Below are 21,020 nucleotides of genomic sequence, written 5' to 3' on the forward strand. Positions count from 1 at the left end.
CATGTCTGTGGTTCTTTTATATATATTAAGAAATTAATGGATTATTGTTAATGTTTTGAGGACTATCCATACTGTTTTCTATAATGGCTGTACTAATTTATGTTACTGCCAACAGGGTATGAGAATTCTCTTTTCTCTGTTCCCTATCAGCACTTCTTAACTTCTCTTTTGATATTATTCATTTTTAACACAGTGAAGAGATGTTTAATTGTGGTTTTGACTTATATTTCCTAATGAGTAGTGATGTTGAGCATTTTTCTATACCAGTTAGTCATCTGTATAGTTTACTTTTTTCTTCTCTCTTTCTTTCTCTTCTTGTGTGTGTGTGTGTGTGTGTGTGTGTGTGTCCGTGTGTGTGCGTGCACGCGCGCGCGCGTGTGTCTGAACCTAGGCTTCATACAAAAGAGGTGAGTGCTCTATCACTGAGCCATCCCGTCAGCCCTCATATCTTTTGACAAATGTGTTTGCTCTACTGCTTCTGTGTGGGTATGTGTTGAAGTTCATGTACTCTTGTGTCCCCATGCATGCTAAAATCAAAGGTTGGCACTGAGTGTCTTCCTCACTTACTTTCTACCTTGCTCCTTTTTTCTTTTTTTCTTTTTCTTTTTTCTTTTTCTCGGAGCTGGGGACTGAACCCAGGGCCTTGTGCTTGCTAGGCAAGCGCTCTACCACTGAGCTAAATCCCCAGCCCCTCCTTTTTTCTTTTTTATTGAACATTTTTATCCATTATATTTTGATCTTCCCCACCCCCCAAGTTCCTTGCAGATCCTCCCCATCTCTACCCACCCAACTTTGGTTCTTTCTCTTTTAAACATAAAGTAAAACAAATTTTCAACAACACTTGCAAAAGCAAAAGACTAATAAGACACACACACCAAAAAAAAAAAAAAAGAAAGAAAAGAAAGAAAGAAAAAAAGAAAAAAAAAGCCAGAAAAAACAAAACAAAAATGAAACAGAAGGTCCACTCAGAAAAACCAAGTTCCTCTTGTGTTAACTAAGTACTCCTGGTGGGGTCTGCCCTGAAGTATGGTTGATATGCCCAGAGAGACTGCATCAGAGAACTTGACTCTCCCTCCACTGCAGACAGCTTCTTGGTAGGATAGGGCCCTGTTACCACACTATCCTCTCAGTGCTGGGGTCGTCAGACTTGCACCTGCGGCAGTTTTGTGCACCCTGCCGGTCTCCATCACTTCATATGGCCTCAGTCCTGTTGTGCCTGGAAGACACTGTTTCCTTGGAGTCATCCACCATCCGTGCTGTTTGAAGTCTTTTACCTTCTCTTCATCGTAGATCATTAAGCACCCAGGGAGGGCTTTGATGAAGTTGTCCCATTTAGGGCTGAGTATTCCAAAGTCTCTCACTCTCTGTGTTAATTCACACTACAAGAACTTGGAATTTGAGAATGTACTGCCTTGGAAGTAAAATTAGTCCAAACTTCTGTGATTATTCTTAAGTCAAGCACAGAATGCTCCCTGAAGTACAGAAATGTAGCACTTGCTGAACGAGCTTAGGACACATCACACACTTCCTTTTCAATAAACACTTGATACTTGTTGCTTGCCTGTGTCTCTAAAGATTGGTGCATGGTTTAAAAGTCTAATAGTAGTTGTTTGACATTTAGCCCAAGTTAAATCTATACTGTAGGTACCAGCATTCACAGTCACTTGAAGGATTTGGGTTTAGTATTTGATGAGTCAGTGAGGCATAATTGGAACACCTGGTAGAAGGGCTTACTCCATTCTGACTGTTACCATCTTCTCCTCGCGCTCTAAAGAAGCTCATCTGTCTTCCCTTAGGTCCTCTCTACTCGTTATCTTTTGTTAAAAGCCTTGAGATTCTTCCCTAAAGAAGTTACTGGAGGGTTGGGGATTTAGCTCAGCGGCCCTGGGTTCGGTCCCCAGCTCCGAAAAAAAAAGAAGTTACTGGAGTGCTTTCTCTAGTTACAAAAGTAAAGTGAAGTATGTGCCAGTCATAAGGGGCTTGGTTTTATCGACTTATAGACTCAATTCCTAAAATAGTTCCTGGCCATAGGATATATTCAATAATAATTTATATAAGTTATAAAAGTTTATAATTTATATAAGTAATTGTCCATATCAATTTTTCATTAATATTAATAAATTTATTGGCCTGTGGTTTTCTTATTTGTCTGGTTCTGATGGGGTAGTTCTGATCTTTCTAGAATGAATTTTTAAGACTCATTTTAAAGTGTCCTCTCTTCAGGGCTCTGAAAATTTGAGGAGAACTTGTAGGTAATTCTTAGAAGTAGACCGATGTGGCACTGTGTCTTCTTTGTTGTAATCTACTGTTTTTTCTTGATATAATAATTTTGAACTATGTCTATTTTACCTCCTATGAAAGTGAGACTTCATTTGGTCCACCATCATTCTCTGCTGTTGTTGGCGTCAGCTGCTATTTAACAGTATCCTGAGTTCTGTGAATGGTGCCTCGGCCTTAATAATGGATTACTCACATTGCCCAGCACTGCATTTTAAGTCCTCTGTTTTGTAAGAGGGGGTAATGGGACGGCTTTGCATTTCTTCATTTTATCTCTTTTCCTTCTCCACCTCAATTTTCTGCCTTTTGTTTTTGACCAAGTCAGTAACACCTACATTTGGTTTATTTTTGTTTTATCTTTTAAGAATGAAAGCTTTTAGGCTTTGCCAGTTAACTCTAAAAGCTGAACGTAGTAACCCCACTGAACCCCATTCCTACCCTCCAGCTCCTTCCCATCCCATTAAAGGCCCCTCTCCTAATGTTGTGGATCATTTCCTTTTGTTTCATTAGAATTTTAATGCTTATAAAAGCTTTGTAAGGAAAAAACCAAGTTCATAAGACATATATACATATACACATTTTTTATTTAAAATTTATATTGATTGCTTTTGATAACGTTGCAACTTTTAAAAAATTTCAGACTTAAGTTAGCCAATTGTTAGTTTAGGATACACTCATTGAAGTCAGAGGGCTTTGTAACAGTTTTACAGAAGACATGGGTCTGGTTGGCTTCAGAAAGCTTGTTCTAGGAAGCTTGTTCTGACTCTGTTATTCTAACAAAATTGGAGAGGAGACTCAATGTGAGTCCTTCCAGGTCTGTTAGGGCCCTGATGGGCAAAGGGTATAACCTAAAAATTTGAAACCCACCGAAGCCTTTTGTTCAACCTACAGAAGCATTTCCTTTGCTTTGGCAGAGGATAGCATCCCCCACCACACACACAGGCTATTGCCTAAAGACTGCCATGGTCCCCAGTGGGGAAGGGAGTTGCTCTCAAGGTCTGTCCCTGTTTGCTTCTCATAGCCTTCTACCTAACAGCTGTCATCAGGAGCTTTGTACTGCCTAAGTGACTTGCAAGTCTTCTGTCAAGATTGCCTTAGGTACAAAATGATTTGTTAGACTTAAATATGAGGGGAATTCAAAGAAACAGATATAGCAATGTTTTGAAAAATGTTGAGCTGAACAAAAACTTGGAAAGAAGGAAGTTCATTGATAAGTTACTCATTGATGACCAGAGACAATGCAATGTCTTTCAAGGGCACTGGAACTGGTTCTCTTAGTTCTTGTGTGTGTGCACATGTGTGTGTGTGTGTGTGTGTGTGTGTGTGTGTGTGTGTGTGTGCATGCTTGTGTGATGTGGAGGTATATGTGTGTTGTGGCACATATGTGGAGGTCAGACAGTAACTGTGGGTGTTGGTCTTTGCTGAGACATCTTGTTTAAACAGGTTTTTTTTTTTTGTTTGCTTCTAGGCCAGCTGACCCTTGAACTTGTAGAGATTTTCTTGTCTCCATCTCCCATTTCACCATAAGAGCACTGTGAATCATAGTCCAGATATGCCATTGCACCCAACTTCATGTGATTTCTGGGGATTCAAACACAGGTCCTCATACTTGTGTGGTGAGCATATTACTCTGAGAGTCTCCCCAGCTCAGTTCTACATCTTAACCTCTTTCTCCAGTTATAAAATGCCTTCGTCTTTATAATTTATAGATGACCGGCATGTCCAAGTGTGTTGATTGATTCAGTGTCTAGATGGCGTCCTCCAAGCTGCTTTTCACATGAAGAAAAGGAGAGCCATGCTCCTTTAGCACTTTGTATAAGGGTACTAATCCCATCCTGACTCACCTCCCAGAGGCTCACACGGTAATACTGTCTGTCACAGCGGGGTTGAGCTTCCACAGAAGAATGTTGAGGGGACACTTTTAGACTATAGTACTGGTATAATTCTTTGAGGTCTGAAACAAAGTGAATACAGCTAACCTTTGCTTTTATCCGTTTGTTGTTTTGTCTGGTGTTGAAGTTGTTAGGCTCCTGGCTTAGCCTCACAGGTGCTGGGATTATAAATGTGTACCATGTCTGGCTCCAGTAGTCTAACTTTTAAGCATCTCATAGAGGAAAAACTCAAATATTCAATACCCCATAAAGAAAAACTTTGGGGCTGAGGATTTAGCTCAGTGGTAGAGCGCTTGCCTAGGAAGCGCAAGGCCCTGGGTTCGGTCCCCAGCTCCGAAAAAAAGACCAAAAAAAAAAAAAAAAAGAAAAACTTTGGTATTTTCTTTGTCCTTTGTTTGACACTGGTCCGAGAAACTCTATCCCTTTCTCTTTCCCATGTTTATTGCAAACAGCTTACATTTTCTCATGGCTCTCTATCATGGTATAGATTTGTATAAAGCACCCCGCAGTCAAAATATAAAACTAGTTTACTAGATCTCTTAGACTACCTCATAATGTAGTGCTATGCTGTTAACAATACTCTTTGCTTTTATCTCCTTTTTGTCTTCCTTTTCTTTTACTGTTATACCTTGTAGGCTTAGATTTTTCAAAACCTACTCTAATATGGGTTCTCAAATGCTTTGAGACTCCCCTTCCCACGAGTCCACCATCCAGAGGCAGGGGAGAAAAGGTGGTAAATAGGACAAGGGGATGTGGGCCTGCTTAGAAGGAGTTCTCTGGGGCAGTTCCAGTCTCTGTTGTCAGGTACCAGCAGTCCAGTTCAGTAGTGTCAAGATATCAGAAGTCCAGTTCACCAGCAGGATTCAGCACTGGTGTTTCCATCCAGCAAGCAGAAACAGCCAGGTCTCTGCTGAATCAGCATGAGTCAGCGGCAGCAACCAGAACCACCGGAATACCAGGCGAAGCTCTCTGCCATGCCTCTCTCACTGAAGTAACACTCAGTGGAGACGTGAGACCAGTGAAGCATTGCATGGCACGCAGTACAACCGCTCTGACACTGTAGAGTCCTACCTATACTCTCCAAAATCACGTGTCCTCTCATGAGTCTTGCTTCACGTGACACAGTGAGATATTTCCACTTCATATTGTGTTACTGTACCTTTTCTTCTTGTTACCTGTGGCTCAGGCTTCCTCTTTTAAAGTTGAAACCAGCTTGCAGATTTCCTTGACCACAGTCTATATTAGGAATTATGTTTGACGGCATGATCTCAGTACTCACATTCGTTTTCAAACCTGTGTCTGTATTTAGGAAATAAGCCTTACTCTTACTAGATGACTTATGTTGCCCCCACTACCACTTTTGTTTCATTTCCTAGTCTGTAGCTTTTCCTTCATACTTTCTTACCCTATAAATGCCATCATTTATTTTATACTATTCTTTTTTTAATTAGCTTTATATTCTGATTGCAGCCCCCTTTCCCGCCTCCCCTCCACACACTCAAACCCTTCCTCTCAGTACCCTCTCCCCTTTGTCTACAAAGAAGAGGCAGCCCCTCATGGGCACTGACCCACCCTGGCACATCTAATTGCAGCAAGACTAGGTGCATCCTCTCCCATGGAGGCCAGACAAGGCAGCCCACCTAGGGGAAGGGGATCCAGCAGCAGGCAACAGAGTTATAGACAACCCCTGCCCCAATTGTCAGGGGACCCACATGAAGACCAAGCTATACATTTGGGGTCTAGGTCCAGCTTATGCATGCTGTTTGTTTGGTGGTATAGTCTCTGTGAGCCCCCTCAGGCCCAGGTTAGTTGATTCTATGTCTTCTTGTGTGTCCTTGACCCCTCTTCCTCCCTCAATCCCCGCCACCCTCAACTCTTCCACAAGATTTCCTGAGCTCTGCCTAGTGTTTGGCTGTGGGTCTCTGCATCTGTCCACCAGCTGCTGAATGAAGCCTCTCAGGAGACAGTCATGTTAGGCTCCTGTCCGCACGTAGAGGAGAGGAATTAATAGTGTCAGGAGTTGGCTGTCTCCCATGGGATGGCTCTCAAGTTGGGCCAGTCATTGGTTGGCCATTCCCTTGATCTCTGCTCTATCTTTATCTCTGCATATTTTGTAGGCAGGATGGATTTTGAGTGGAAGGTTTTATGGGTGAGTTGGTGTCCCCTTCCTTCCACTGGATTTCCATCTGGCTGCAGGAGGTGGTCACTTTGGTTTCCATTTCCCAGCTGCTAGCAGTCTCAGCTAGGGTCATCCCCATAGACTCCTGGGAGCCTCCCATGTCCCAGGTCATATTCCAGAGATGCCCCCCTCTCCCACACTGATTTCTCTTCTCCCAGCCCTATCTCCCTCACCCCACTTCTGCTTTTCCCACATTCCTACCCCCATTCCCCTCCCATCCTCTATTTCCACTTACTTGCTTTCCTCCATCTGCCCCCAGTGTCCATTTTATTTCCCCTTCTGAGTGAGATTCAAGCCTCCTTCAAGTGCTTCTCGGCCATTAGAGATTCCTCTGTTGAGAATTCTCTGTTTAGCTCTGTATCACATTGGTTATTTGGTTTGTTGTTATTTATTATTATTATTATTATTTTGTTATGTTGTTATTTTGTTTGGTTTCTTGACTCTTAAGAGTCTTTTGTGGAACAACAGCTTTCAGTTTTGATGAAGTCTAGTTTACCAGTTTTTGTTTGTGGATCATGTATTTATATTTGAAGTCGTGCTGAAGAACTACACCAAGTTTTGGGTCCCTATGATTTTCCCTGTTAGAGATCAGTGGTCTGTATTTAAATACATGATATATCTGGAGGCTGGAGAGACAGTTCAGTGGCTGAGAACACTCCCTGTTCTTCCAAAGGTCTGGGGTTTAGTGTCCAGCACTTACTTTGAGTGGCTTATTCCTCTCTGCATCCAGCTCCAGGGGTGATTTTCCTGGTATGTACACAGCTTCCCCCCACCCCCATGCAACCTTAATGCCACCCCCAATATACCTTTAAACATAGATGTATTTTGAGTTTCTTGTATAAAGGTTGAAGATCAGGTAAGGGGTCTCTTGATGGGTTTCTTTTATTTGCCTGTGGTCTTATGCCAGATTTTCTCTAGTACTAATGTTGAAAGTTTTTTCTTTCTCCCCTAGGCTGCTTTTGTTCCTTTTCAGTACTCTTGTCCGCTTTTGTGTCAGGCTTAATTTATCTTACTGTATTTTCTCTGCCAATCCCACACAGGCTTGATTTACTGCAGCAACACTTGAAATCAAGTTGGAGTGACTTCTGACACTTACTCTTTTTTTCAAAATTGAATTTAGCTAACTTGTGTCTTTCCATTTAAATTTTGGAATCCTGTGTATATCTAAAAATATACCTTATTGGCATTTTGATAGGATTGTATTAAATTTACATACTACTCAGCTTTTTTTCTTTACATATTTTTGTAAAACCTTTGAAAATATGGGGCCAGAAAGATGGCTCAGTGGTTATCAGCAGTTGCTCAACTATCAGAGGGCCCCGACTGGGTCTCAACATCCACATTGTGAATGTGTAACTTTAATTCCAGGAGATCTGGCACCCTCTTCTGGCATCCGAAGGCACTGCACATTTCTGGTACACATACACATACAGGCAAAACATACATGTAAAAAATAAAATTGGAAATAATAAAACTTTTAATACCGAAGTCTTATTCATATTTTACTAATTATAACTAATTATTTGGTATTTTAAGAGATTATAAATCATGAATTTTTTATTGCTTTCTGTGTATAAAAATTATTACCTGTTTGTGTATATAATCATTAAAATTGTACTTAATAGACACCACATAGGGATGCTGTGAAGATTGAATATGTAAAGTACTCAAAACAATGCTTTGAACATAGTAAAGTCCTTGGTAACTACAAATTAGAAGTTGAAAATGTTGAGTTCCCCTCTCCTGTTTTTCTGCATGATGAGCCCCTGGGGCTCAGTTGATCAGTTTACCCACTTGCTGCAAGGCTGGCTATTCATCCAGGGCAGTGCTGACTCTCCCCAAAATTCCTCTCTAGGGACTTTGCTCAGAGCCTCTCTCCCAGTACACAGCTAATATCCTGTAGTCAAGGGTTGAGAGCCAGACGAGTTAGACTTTTAACCCTGTGTAACTGAGGGCAATTTGCTTCACATTCTCTTTTATTTCCTTAATTTCACTTTTCACTTTCTTTTCTTGCCTACCTCACCCCCCTACACACATACACACACACACACACACACACACACACACACACATACACACACACACACCCAAAACTACCTTAGACTTCTTTAATCTTATATAAATATACAGATGCCATGTTCTCTCTGATGATTGGCTTTTGAATATACTGTTCGTCTCTGGACAAAACCATATTTTCTGTCTTTAACATAGTTCCTTTCTTTATCAGGCTTTAGAACCTGTCCATGTGTACATTAATGCCCATTCTGTAGGATACTTGGTGTTGCTGCCTTTGTATTGCTCTCCTGGTTTCTCTCTACACTGGGATAGGCCTTTGGCTTTTTAATGCATTTGAAGTCACCCTATACTGAAAGCCAGATACTGATGTGATCTGTATCTGGCACATTCATTGCTACATTCTCAATTGCTGGCAAACAGGAGCACCCTGCAATGTTCATTCTTTTTAAATAGTAGTAATGGAATCGGTGTTATACTTGGATCTGGTTAGCAACTGCTCTTGTTCATGTACTTTTCATTTGGGGTAAAACCTAGAAGCTGATCTGTCCAATGACAAGATCCACGCCCCTGGGAACCTCTGCAGTCACTGTGCTCCCTCTTAAGAGCTCGATGGACTTCACTCTGTGTCTTTAGTCTTCTCGGAGCTCAGAGGCATGCTTTTTTTCCCTCACTTGTAATATGGTGGGATTTCAATGTCCTCATGAACTTAGACCAAGGGGTTATAAACATATTTAGGGCATGGTCTGCTACTTTTCTTTGTAGATTTGAATTAAAATCTTTAAAATTTTCTTTTTTATATATAAGGAATGTGTATTAGTTTCCAATTGCTATAACAGACAACAATTTTTAAAGGAGGAAAGTTTTATTTGGCTCAGAGTTTTTACATGTTTTAGTTCATGTTTTACAGTTTGTTTTGTTTCTATAGGTCTGTGGGGAGGCAGACCATCATGGCAGCAGGACTGTGTTGAGAAGGTGGCTTATGTGATGTAAGATAGGAAAACTCTGGGGAGAAGACCTATTTTCAGAGGCATATTCCCACTAACCTGTCTCTTCCAAGCAGGTCCCATCTCCTAATAGCCCATTTAGCTGTGGATTAATCCATTGATAAAGTTAGCATCCTCATGATGCAGTCAGTACCTGTCACTTACACCACTCACTGGGACCAAACCTCTGATACATGAGCCTTAGGAACCATTTATATCAACCTTATAGCAGAGTAAAAAATAAATGAAGTTCAATTTTTTTCTTTTTATCAATTTCTGAAACTGTCCCAATTCCCTCTCAAAAGTAAGAACTATAACTTTCTGTTTCCTGTGGCAGAGGGGTTTATTTGCAAATGGCTGTGTGGTAGAATAAGAATTATTTGTCAGGTTTTAGACTTACAGCAGAACAGTTACCAGGCCTTAAGGTTTTAACAGTTTACATGTAAATGGCTGTATCATTTGTACACTTTCTGTTTTTCCAGTGTGAAATAAGAACCAGTTACCTGGTGCAGCTTCAGTTCACGTCAGAGGTCTGCACACTGCCAAGTTTAGCATGCTAAATGCACATTTCTGAGACACATAAGCTAAGAGTAATGTTTACTTAAAAGCAAAACTCTTTAAGAATTCTAGATGTGATACATAAAAGATGAAATTGGGATTTCAGCGTTGACGACTTTACTGAGATGTAACCAACCGCTCTCGGTTTGTGTGGACTGTGTGGCTGCTTTAAGCTGTATACAGTGGTGGCAGCAGAGACTTTAGGACCATTCTTCTGGATTGTCTCTTACAGAGTAAGCGCATCTACCCTTTGCATTAGTTACTCAGAAAGAGCAGAACTCTAGTGTTTACCTCTGTTGTTCCTCTGGAGCACTTGATAGCGACTGCAGGCACATTGACCACTCTAAATCCAGTTCCTTCTTGGAAAACAGAAAAAAGCAAAATGAAAACAAAGCCCTATTTTCTTGTGACAGCAGGTGTTTGGGGGTTGGCTACATTATGCATTGTGCTGTTTTCTTCACCGCCATTGGTCTCCCACAACTAGCAATAACTTGGCACTTGATTGGACAGAGTATTAGTTGAATGAAAGAAAAAAAACTGGTTGGAGCCTTGTGTCTATCAGATAGGCACGATCACAGTAATACCAGCCTTCTTCAAGAGTTTGCTTTTGGAGATTTAAGGTAGCTCACTAGAGTAGCATTTTGATAAAAATAAATTTTCCTTAGCTCTGTTCTTTATAGAGCACTATCAACTCATTGACTAGATTTATTGGTATAATTAATTATATAACATTATTTTCTAAAATCTGTTGAAGGCAAGGTGAACTGCCTTTCTAAGAATTAATTAGCCTTTAAGAAACATAGAAGCTGGGGTTGGGGATTTAGCTCAGTGGTAAAGTGCTTGAGACCCTGGGTTCGGTCCTCAGCTCTAGGAAAAAAAAAAAAAAGAAAATAACCAAGAAACATAGAAGCTACTTCATTGTTAAACCTTAGCACAGACATAGTCACACACACACACACACACACACACACACACACACACATCCAGAGAGAGAGGAGAGAGTGCGCACTATTACTTGATAAGAAATTTGTATATATTTATGTAAGTTTTCTGAACTTCCCCTAACTCTCCACCAAACCTCATTTTATAATGAAACTTATCTACATAGTTTACTCAACAGTTCAACTTACAAAATCTTATTTTACAGAATATAAAGATTGTGTACAGGACTTTTAGTAAAGTAAAAATTGTTCCAGACTTTGAAAATGATTGGTTAAAAAAAAAAAGCAACAACAAAACACCACCAACAACAACCAATACTTATTTACCTGGGATTATAGCTCAGAATTAAAAGGGCTATAAACATTAAGAGAGAGTTACAGCTAAGAAGAAATGCTAGGAAATCTCAGACCTCTGGATGTTTGATCAGTGACTCAAAGATACTATGTAAAAATTGGTTGTGAAATGTGTAAAATAAAATTGACTGATGCAGAATACATAGACCTTCTGGACTGATAAGAAGTTAGAACTCGGGGGCTGGGGATTTAGCTCAGTGGTAGAGCGCTTACCTAGGAAGCGCAAGGCCCTGGGTTCGGTCCCCAGCTCCGAGAAAAAAAAAAAAAAAAAAAAAAGAAGTTAGAACTCTGGTTAGGAGACAGAAACCAAGCATGAAAACTATCCTGTAGGAGTCAGGCTGAGGAGGGAGTCAAAGCTGCCCTGCATGGGCAGGGGTGTGCGAGAAGAGGGGTACACTGAAGAGGCTTAGGACAGTTAGCAAGAACTCTGGAAAGATTTTTCTACTCTGAAACTCTTAGAATTATAGTTCTATTGCTGTGGTGGCAAAAAAAACAACAACAACAAAAAAAAAAAAACATTCAAAATGCTTTAGGAAAAATGTCTTTAGCCTAGAGAAGTGGAAAAGCTCCCTGGAAGCTGGCGTGTGATTTGAGAATCCTAAGAGAACACAGCTCTGTTTGTGTGTCTAAGCCCCAAGGGCCCAACCACATCCAAGCTCTTTGAGTCGAGAACAGATCTCTCACAAAGCAGAGAAGTGGCCTAAAGACAGTCCACAGCTCAAGCTGTGCATGTAGATGGCGACCCCAAACAGTAAAGCAGGAGCTTTGAAAGTGGAGTGCGCATGGGGACCACCACCCACAGAAGGCTAACGAGAACCTGCGGTCTAAGCTTCAAGTCATCCCAGAGGGCGTTACTGGAGCCTCGAGTCCCACGGCAGTGTTTGCAGGGTCTTGAATACAGTGCACATTTTCTTGACATACAAAGAAAAAGGAAAGCCATAAGAAGAACCACAAAATAGAGTGATAAGAAAGACCTTAAATAAGCCTTGAGTTAAAGCTAAGCACTGGATAAGAGTGGAAAATAGGATTTAGGGTTTGCTTCTATTTGAAAATGCCATGAAACTTAGAATATGAATGAAATGGAATTTCAGAATTGAAAAATAGTAACATGTGAAGTATAAATTCACTATACGGGTTCAGCATCATCGAGATGACAGGAAAGAGTAAGTGAACATGAAGGTTATCAGTGGACATCTCCAGACTGTGTTATGTACGTCAAGGTCAGCTTTCTAACATAGATTCATGTTGAGATCTGAGTCTGTCACAGCTTTCTGCTTACCAGGGTAGTGTGCAGTCTGCACACTCGCATGATCCTCACACAGTGCTTCTTAGTGGCTGCAAAGATCTGTGTGTGCAGCTTGATCCTCATCTGCCTGTCACATTACAGGTTCAGGGCAGCCTTGACTTGACATGGTCTCTTACTGAGTCACTCAGGATGAGGATAAAGTAAACTCACTCTCTCTCTCTCTCTCTCTCTCTCTCTCTCTCTCTCTCTCTCTCTTCCTTCCCTCCCCCTCCACACACACACACACACACACACACACACACACACGCACACACGCATGCACACACAGATGTAAAAGGCGTGATATGAAAAATAATCATATATGTAAATGGAGACAGATAATGTATGTAAGTCAGATTATAAATATTGTATCTTTTTTTTAAAGATTTATTTATTTTTATTTCATGTATATAAGTACACTGTCACTCTCTTCAGACACAACAGGAAAGGGCATCAGATCCCATTACAGAGAGTTGTGAGCCACCATGTGGTTGCTGGGGATTGAACTCAGGACCTCTGGAAGAGCATTCTGTGTCCTTAACTGCTGAACCATCTCTCCAGCCCTAAATCTTATATCTTAATGAGTTAATTTTATCTTAAGTACAAATAAGTGTAATAGTTATTTTAGTGAAAGGAAATATTTTATGACTTATGTTTTCTCAATAATCTGCAGTTCAGAGTGTTTATCTGAGTTAGTCAGATGGTCGTGAACTTGTTTGGCCTACTTAGTTGTGCAAAAGTGACTTGGCAATTAACTTAGGTTTTAATAATTCACGACAACTGTCCTTTTAAAAAATTAATTAATTTTACATCCCTACTAAAGTTTCGCCTCCCTCTTTCCAGTCTTCTCCCTCCCTTTTCCCCTCCCCCCAAATCTACTCCTCTTCAGAAAAGGCCAGGCCTCCCATGGATGTCAACCAGCGGTGGCTATCACATTGCTGTAAGACTAGGCACCTCCTCTACTATTAAGGCTGGATGAGGCAACCCAGTGTGGGGAAAGGGTCTCAGAAGGAGGTAACAGAAGTCAGAGACAGCACCTGCTCTCACTGTGAGGAAACCCACAAGAACACCAAGCTACACAATTGAAAGGTGTAGAGGCCTAGGTCAGTCTCACGCAGGCTTCCTGGTTGATGGGTCAGTCTCTTTGAAGCCCTGTGAACCCAGGTTAGTTGAATCTGGGTCTTCTTCTTGTGTCTTTGACCTCCCCCGCTCCTACGATCCTTTCTCCCCCTCTTCTACAGGATTCCCCAAACTCTGTCCAGTGTTTGGCTGTGGGTCTCTGCATTTGTTTCTATCACGGTTGTCCTTTAGTGAAGTCAGTATACTTACTGCAAAAACCCCAGAACTATTCAAGCCCTGAAAAGGAGGTTATTTACTTTGGGTGACATTTTAAGCATAGTCTCATTGATAGGATAGATAAAGAGATATATTAATATTCATTATTACGTTCTTAAGTGTGTGTTGGTTTGTTTTAGCAGCTCTGTGAAAACGCTGTGTGCTGTGGTGCTTCTTTAACTTTCACTTGCAGCATGAAGGTGTGTGTGTGTTTCTTTCCTTATGCAGAGTGACTTAAGGACATTTTCATGCAAATGTGTAATGTACATTGAGTATATATGTATATATTACATGTTCACACACACACACACACACACACACACACACACTCTCTTGTCTGTGTCTCTCATGAGTAAGTTCTAAGCCTTGTACTTTTGTAGTATTGCAACAAAATCAGATTTCCTAACAGATCCCCTGAAGATTTGTGCCACTAATGAAAGGCTATGTTTTTAAGTTTGTACAGTTTTTTTCCTCTCTCATTTTTTGGAAACCTACCTAAGAGATTCACACATATTTGGCTTTTTAAGTTAATGGACTTTAAAAAACAAAACCTGTGGTTTTAGTTCTGTTTCGATATCTGTTAGCCATACTTTGACTCACATCACATCGTTATTAATGTGCATCTAGAAATTATGTCATTTTTAACATGGTATAGTAATGAAGTCATTTTATAGAAAATAGGTTCTCATATTTATTTGAACACTATACAAACAGAGCTTAGATGATATTTATAGAAATGCATCAATTGAATTAAAATGGTCTTATGTTTTATTAAGAGAACTTGATACTATTTTTTTAGTTTTGTTTAATAATATCTTAGAAATTATTGCTTCTCTAACATTGGGTAAGCCATAGCTATAGTGTCACAGAGCCAGAAGCCTCTGTGGCACCACTTCAGGACTTGATTCATAAACTGGCTCGGAATGTGGTTTTAAAGAGTGTTGTGGTTACTAGTTAAACTTAAGCACTATTTTTGATTAATGTTTGCATCAGCAAATAAAATGCTTATGGCACCAAATTTAACAAACTGAATTCTAAAGTAGGCCATGAATCTGTAGTCTGTTGGGTTAGGAAAATACAGTTTTAATCTCTAAATTACTATAGAAAGTTTATAGTTTTAGTCTTTAACTTGTTTTTTTTTTTTCCGGCTCTTTATTAATTAGTATTAATTAAATCAAGTTAAAAGAATTCCACCCTATAAACAATGCGAATAATACACAAGAAAGTAACTTTTGTTTTTTCTGGAATAAATAATATATATTTTATCTTCTTTCTTACATGTAGGTAGAGATGTAGTATTAGACACTTAATGTATAATAGGATCAAAAGAACACTTTTCTATTAGAAGAATGCATGTTTTTACATTATGGAGGAAATTTTAGAATATACTGAAGAGAATGTGAAAACCATTATTCATTAAATCTCTCTGAAGCCATCATAGCCTGTAGCCTGTTTGTAGGTCTTGATGTCACTATAAGTACAATTGGACATAGAATACTCACCTAGCTTTGTTTTAAGTATTATTGCAATGAGCATAACACTTTGAATGCCTCTCTGATTGCTTATTTCCCAAAATGAAGTTATTGGGTCAAAAGACCTATATCAAACTGTTTATGTATCTCAAGCGTCCCTTCCTTTACAGGTCAGTCTGGTGTGGAGATCAGGCTTTGTAGCTGAGGGAAGATGACTTTTAAACTCCCACCTCTGCCTTCCTTCCTGAGTGCTGGAATTACAAACATGTGTCTTCATGCCTGGATTATTTGGTGTCACTAAACCAGGGTTTCATGCTTGATAGGCAAGCACTCTGCCAGCTCAGCCACATCTCTCATTTAAGAAGAGCGAATTCCTGTCTGGGGCTGTAGCTCTTCAGGAGCCCTGAGGAGAAAGCCAGGTCAGCAGAACTTGAGGTGGATGGTGACACTGCACACATAGTAGGGAAGTAGATGGGGAGAAAGCCCTTTGCTCAGCTGCCTTTGTTCATCCTTTGTGTACAGCCGAGTTCGGGCCCAGGGAGTGGTGCTACTCATACCACAGTGGGTCTTAGTACCTAGTCAAACAAATGTAGATTCCCTCCCTGGCTTAGCGGGGCTTCCCTCCTGGGTGTGGCTGCACCCTCTGAAGGTCACAGACTGCAGGTTCAGACGTCCGAGCATTGTCGTATTGGACTTTCCGTTGTATTTTCTGTCTCCCTTTGGAGTTTTGTTAGGCAGATCTGTAAAGGAGGCAGTGCTGATGAGCACAATAAAGAGGATGCTAATTTTAAAGAAAGATGCCCACAGGTTCCTGATGCTCACCTAGGTTCTTTGGAAGAGTTTGAGGAGAAAAGAGGTCAACTCTTCAGGGTTTGATAGAATCAGTGAAGCAGTTTGGGTCTTGGTTTTTCTTAGTGAGCCGTTTTTCATCATTGGATCAGTGCATTTATATGTCCATTTATTTATATGTTTTGAGTCTCTTCATGTGTGAGTCTTGATAGATTGTGTATTTGTAGCAGTTTATCTGTTTTCTGTTTGTCTTGTTTGGTGGCGCAGTCCTGTTTCTGTGGCTTCAGTTGAATTTTCTATTTCTCATTTGATTTATTTGAATCTATGTAATAGAATTGAAGGTCTAACAATTTAGTTGACATATGTTTTTAAAGGCCTAGCTGTTTTTGGTTTTGGCGGTGAGTCTTATGTATTTGATATATGTTTTTAAAGGCCTAGCTGTTTTTGGTTTTGGCGGTGAGTCTTATGTATTTGATATATGTTTTTAAAGGCTTAGCTGTTTTGATTTTGGGGTGGATCTTATTCTGATTGGTCTTATTTCCTTCCATCTGTAGACTGTGGACTTGATCGAGGTTTCTTAATTTTCATTTTTCAGAGCTGGTTGTTAGACCCAAGGCTGAGAACATATCAAGGCAAGTGCCCATCACAGAGCCGTGCTCTGGTGTGGTGGTTTTATTGTGGGTATTTAAATGCTGCTCTAAATCGCTAGACCCATGTATTTTCATGTCTTGTTTGTCTCAGAATACATGATAATTGCCCTCTGGATTTGGTCGTTGTTAGCCTTTGGTTTTGTAATAGTGTACTGTTAAGTTTGCACATTTATAAATCTCTGCTTTTATTTTATTGTGATTAGAAAGCATTCTTCAGACTTAAGTTTGTTAAAACTTGTCTTATGATCTAACATGTGACCTGTTGTACAGATTTTCTCAGTATATTTGAGAATAGTGTACATTCTGTGGCCTTTGCATGAAATATTCTTTCGTCTATATAGAAGACGTTTGGTCTATAATGTAATCTCCTTCTATTTTCAGCAGGATGCTCTGTCTGTTGTTTTATCTCCCTTCACTCTGTTTCCTATATTTGGATGCTTATTGGTGGACGTATGCATTTGTACTTGCTGTAGCCTTTGAGTGACATGCCATGTGCATATTGCGTGTGCGTGAGCACACACATATCTCATGATAGGATTTCACGTCTTCTATTTTGTATAGTGTCAGGATGAGCACCTGTGCTCTGTGTGGAGCCCTTTGGTTGTAGCTGTGTGTACCTTTAAATCTAAAGTGAGTCTTACTGGTACTGTATGCTTGTATCTTATTTATTTGGAGCCCATTCAGCTTCTCCCTTTCACTTGAGAACATAATTCTTAAAATTAGTATAATTTCTTGTTTTCCAGCTCTCTAGCTCTCATCCTCCTCTTCCCTTGCTGGTTTTCTCTGCATTTATAATTTTCTTTTGTAATTATTGTGCTCTCACTGTTTTTGTTTTTGTTTTTGTGTATAGGTAGAAATACTTGTTGTTGCCCTGGGTATTACATAAAATGTAACAATCTCTTTAAGCTGAAAACTTGAATTGCGTGCAGAAATTTGAGTCATTTACTCTTTCTCCTACTTTATGTTCCTGATGTTACCCCTTACGTTTATTTATATTGTATGTTCATTAGAATGCTTGTATAATTTTTAAAAACACTTGTGGTTCAATTTCTGTAGAGAATTAAAAGTAATTCATTTGCTTTTTTTCTTTGTTCTTTTTTCCCTTCTTTTATAAAAATTAGACTTTTTTTCATATTATATATTATGATTTTCTATCCCTCAGCTTCTCTGAGATACACACACACACACACACCCCTTCCTTCCTATTAGAATCCATACCCTTTTTGCAAACAGGCATCTAAAGAATAATGATACATAAGATAAAACAAAAACAAAGCGGATAGAACAAAACAAACAAACAGAAGAAAAATAGCCAAAGAAAAAGCACAAGATACACATGAAGACACAGAGACACACGTGTTTATACACACAAGAATCCTCTAAAACCAACAAACTAGAAGCCATAATATATATGCACAAGACCTATAAGATTAAAAGAAAGTCTTATCAAAACTTTATGAGACAGAGAACCTTCAAAAATGCCACAAGTTTATTCTGTGTTGGCCATCTTCTGCTTGGCATGAGGCCTACCCTTAAGGAGTGGTTTGGAGAGGACTGATTTTCCATTATGACTAGTTAATAGACTGGACTTGGCTTCTGGGTCAAGGAAGGGGTAGGGGATGCGTCCACTTCTTTAAGCTCTAGGACTCATCTGAACAGACTTGTATTTGATTTTCTCCTAGGTCTCTGGCCTTGTTTGTAGTTTTAAAACTATTTTCTTTTTATGTAATTGGTTTATAGAATTTAAATTTTATTATACATTTTTGTTACAAAGTTCTAAATTTTGCTAAATTAGTTAAAATGTTTTTCTGATAAAATTGTATATAAGTGGGATAAAGTTAACATTTCTTCTTTTTAAAAGCAGGGTTCTGATTGTCCTAAGAAGAAGGCCTTAAGGTTCGTGGGTTTTGGAGAATCCGTTCTGCAGACACAGAAAGTGAAAAGGTAAAGGCAGCCATAGAGCTACATTGCTTTGATCTTATCCCAGGACAGCGTGTGAAAGGACCTGGAACGACCTGCCATCCTTATCTGCGGAAAGCATTATTTAAAACGTGTTGCTGCTGTGTTAACTCAGACCATTTGCTGTTCAGGAGTTACTGTCTGTGTTAGGTTAATTAACGGTTACATGGTGAATAATAGGAGAAGAGCTATCCATGTCTCAGGAAGATACTATCAAGAGAAGTAAAATGGATACTAGATATGGATGATGACTTTCATCAGTAGTGGAGAGAAGACTGTGTTGAGAAGTCGTTTCAGTTGCGTATGAAACGGCAGGTCTAAGCCATGTAGCTCTGAAAGAGAACAGACGCTGCATTGGCAGAGGGGACAGGAATGACTGGGAGGCTTGAAGAACAGGATATAAATGTGGCTGCTGGAGTGTGCATGTCCTAGGAGGTGCAGAGCATACGTGAAGATCGGCTTGCAAAAGAAAATGAGTAGAACAGATGGCTGAGGAAAGTCAGGGGCTCTCACTGAACGTATTATATTTTGCAGTGAAAACCTGTAGAGTATGGTAACTGGAGAGAAGGCTCACTGCGCAGAGTGCTTGCTATACAAACATGAGGCCCAACCCGAGTTCAGATCCCTGGCTCCCACATGAAAAAAGCTGTTGTGGCATTGTGTACCTGTAACCCCAGCACTAAGGCACGGAGACAGGTGGATCCCCAAAACTCCCTGGTTTACACACAGGCATGTATGTGCAGGTACATGTGCATACACATAATGTACATGCACTATATGCACATAGGCATCTACACAAGCTATAGATAAGTCAGAAAGGCACTGTGATACAAAGTGTGGTGGCACAGGTCTTTTTGGGAGGCAGAGATAGAGGATCCAAAATTTGAGGACAGCCTGGGCCATGTGATAACTTGTCACTAAAAAAGAAAGAAAGAAAAAAAGGCAGTATGTATTTAAGGCTCTGAAATTAGAAATCTTGATTAAGATAATAGATTAGGCATAAAGATTTGGCATAAAAAAGTACTTATAGGTTTGTATTCAGTTATCTAAGAAGTGTGTTCAGCCCTAGTACAGACTAAAGTTTATTATAGGAGAAGCAACAGTCATTAAATTGAATAGAAAACCTAGAAAGGCTCTGTCCTGGAAGTTTAGGAAGAAATCATTGTCTGTACAGCAGTGATCGCTTACAGCACCTCCGCCGGGATCCTGTAGACTCAGGGAAGCAAGCCCTGCATGTAGCAGTGCAGTACTTGTGTTATAACTGGCAGTTTCAGTGGTGGTGAGTGTGAGGACTCCTAGACAGACGGCAGACAGTAGCCAGCGGACCTGCTACCTCGTCTCTGTGAATGGTGCCTGACACAGCTACTGAAAGACAGACCTCTTGATTATTATTTTGGATTGTGGTTCAATAGACTATAGTTATTTGCTTTTGGGTTTCTGGGCTCATTGAGAGATGGAACATTATGGCAGCAGGAACATGAAGCAGAGGAGGGAGCAGGAAACAGGAAGATGCCAGGACAAGGTACAGCAACCAGTATCTTGCCATCATTGACCTACTTTTGCCTCACCTCTTACCTTTTACCGCCTTCCAATAACACCTTCTTATATGGGTCTGTTAAATGACTAGTCTGCTTATCATGTCAGAGCCTGTAGGATTCAGGTGCCTCTGGCTCTGCCCTGCCTATACTTCCAGAGGCTGGCATCAGTAGTCGCTTAGATAAATGTTCTCAAGCTCTTACAGAGTCACCTAAGACCATCCTCCATATCAGACATTTATATAATGATTGATAACAGTAACAAAATTACATTTATGGTGTAGCAACAAAATAATTTTATGGGTGGGGGTCACCATAACATGAGAAGCTATATTAAAACGTTACAGGGTTAGGAAGGTTAAAAACCATTGTCTTAGATGTTTCTTAATCCAGTAAAGTTGACCAAGATTAACCAGTCACAGCTAAATAAAAATAAATAAATAAATAAGTTTGCAAATACTAATTCACAAGGACAAGAGAATGGGAGAAAAAAATAATAGCAACAAAAATTTTGCACCTTGAAAAGCAAAAGAAATGTAGTGAGTTTCTTATGCTAGAAGTAGGAGGTCTGAGAAACTACTTGTGACCAGAGAGCCTCTGAAGTTGTCGTGAATTGACAGCACTCTTTGATTTCTGGAAATCAAAATGATAGTGGTACTAAAACAGAGTAATTTGCTGCAGACATACTTAAAGATACCTTTAACTTTCTTTTTTTAATTTACATTTCAGATGTTATCCCCCCACCCAACCACCCACTCCTTCCCACCTCCCAGCCCTGATATTCCTTTATACTGG

The 21,020-nt window shown here is 39.9% G+C and overlaps 1 protein-coding gene across 34 annotated transcripts in view; it reads left to right on the top strand.

Moving 5' to 3' along the window:
• Positions 1 to 21,020, top strand: part of Clock (clock circadian regulator) — an 83,937-nt gene that overhangs the window by 9,891 nt on the left and 53,026 nt on the right. For 9 of the 34 annotated variants that reach the window (XM_087584238.1, XM_087584225.1, XM_087584243.1 and 6 more), the window contains exon 3: positions 18,593 to 18,675. The gene's annotated coding sequence lies outside the window, so the exon portion shown is untranslated. 34 annotated transcript variants of the gene reach the window in all.

The sequence above is a fragment of the Rattus norvegicus genome, chromosome 14 (assembly GCF_021556685.1).
Source record: "Rattus norvegicus strain SHRSP/BbbUtx chromosome 14, alternate assembly SHRSP_T2T, whole genome shotgun sequence".
NCBI classification, from domain to species: Eukaryota; Metazoa; Chordata; class Mammalia; order Rodentia; family Muridae; genus Rattus; species Rattus norvegicus.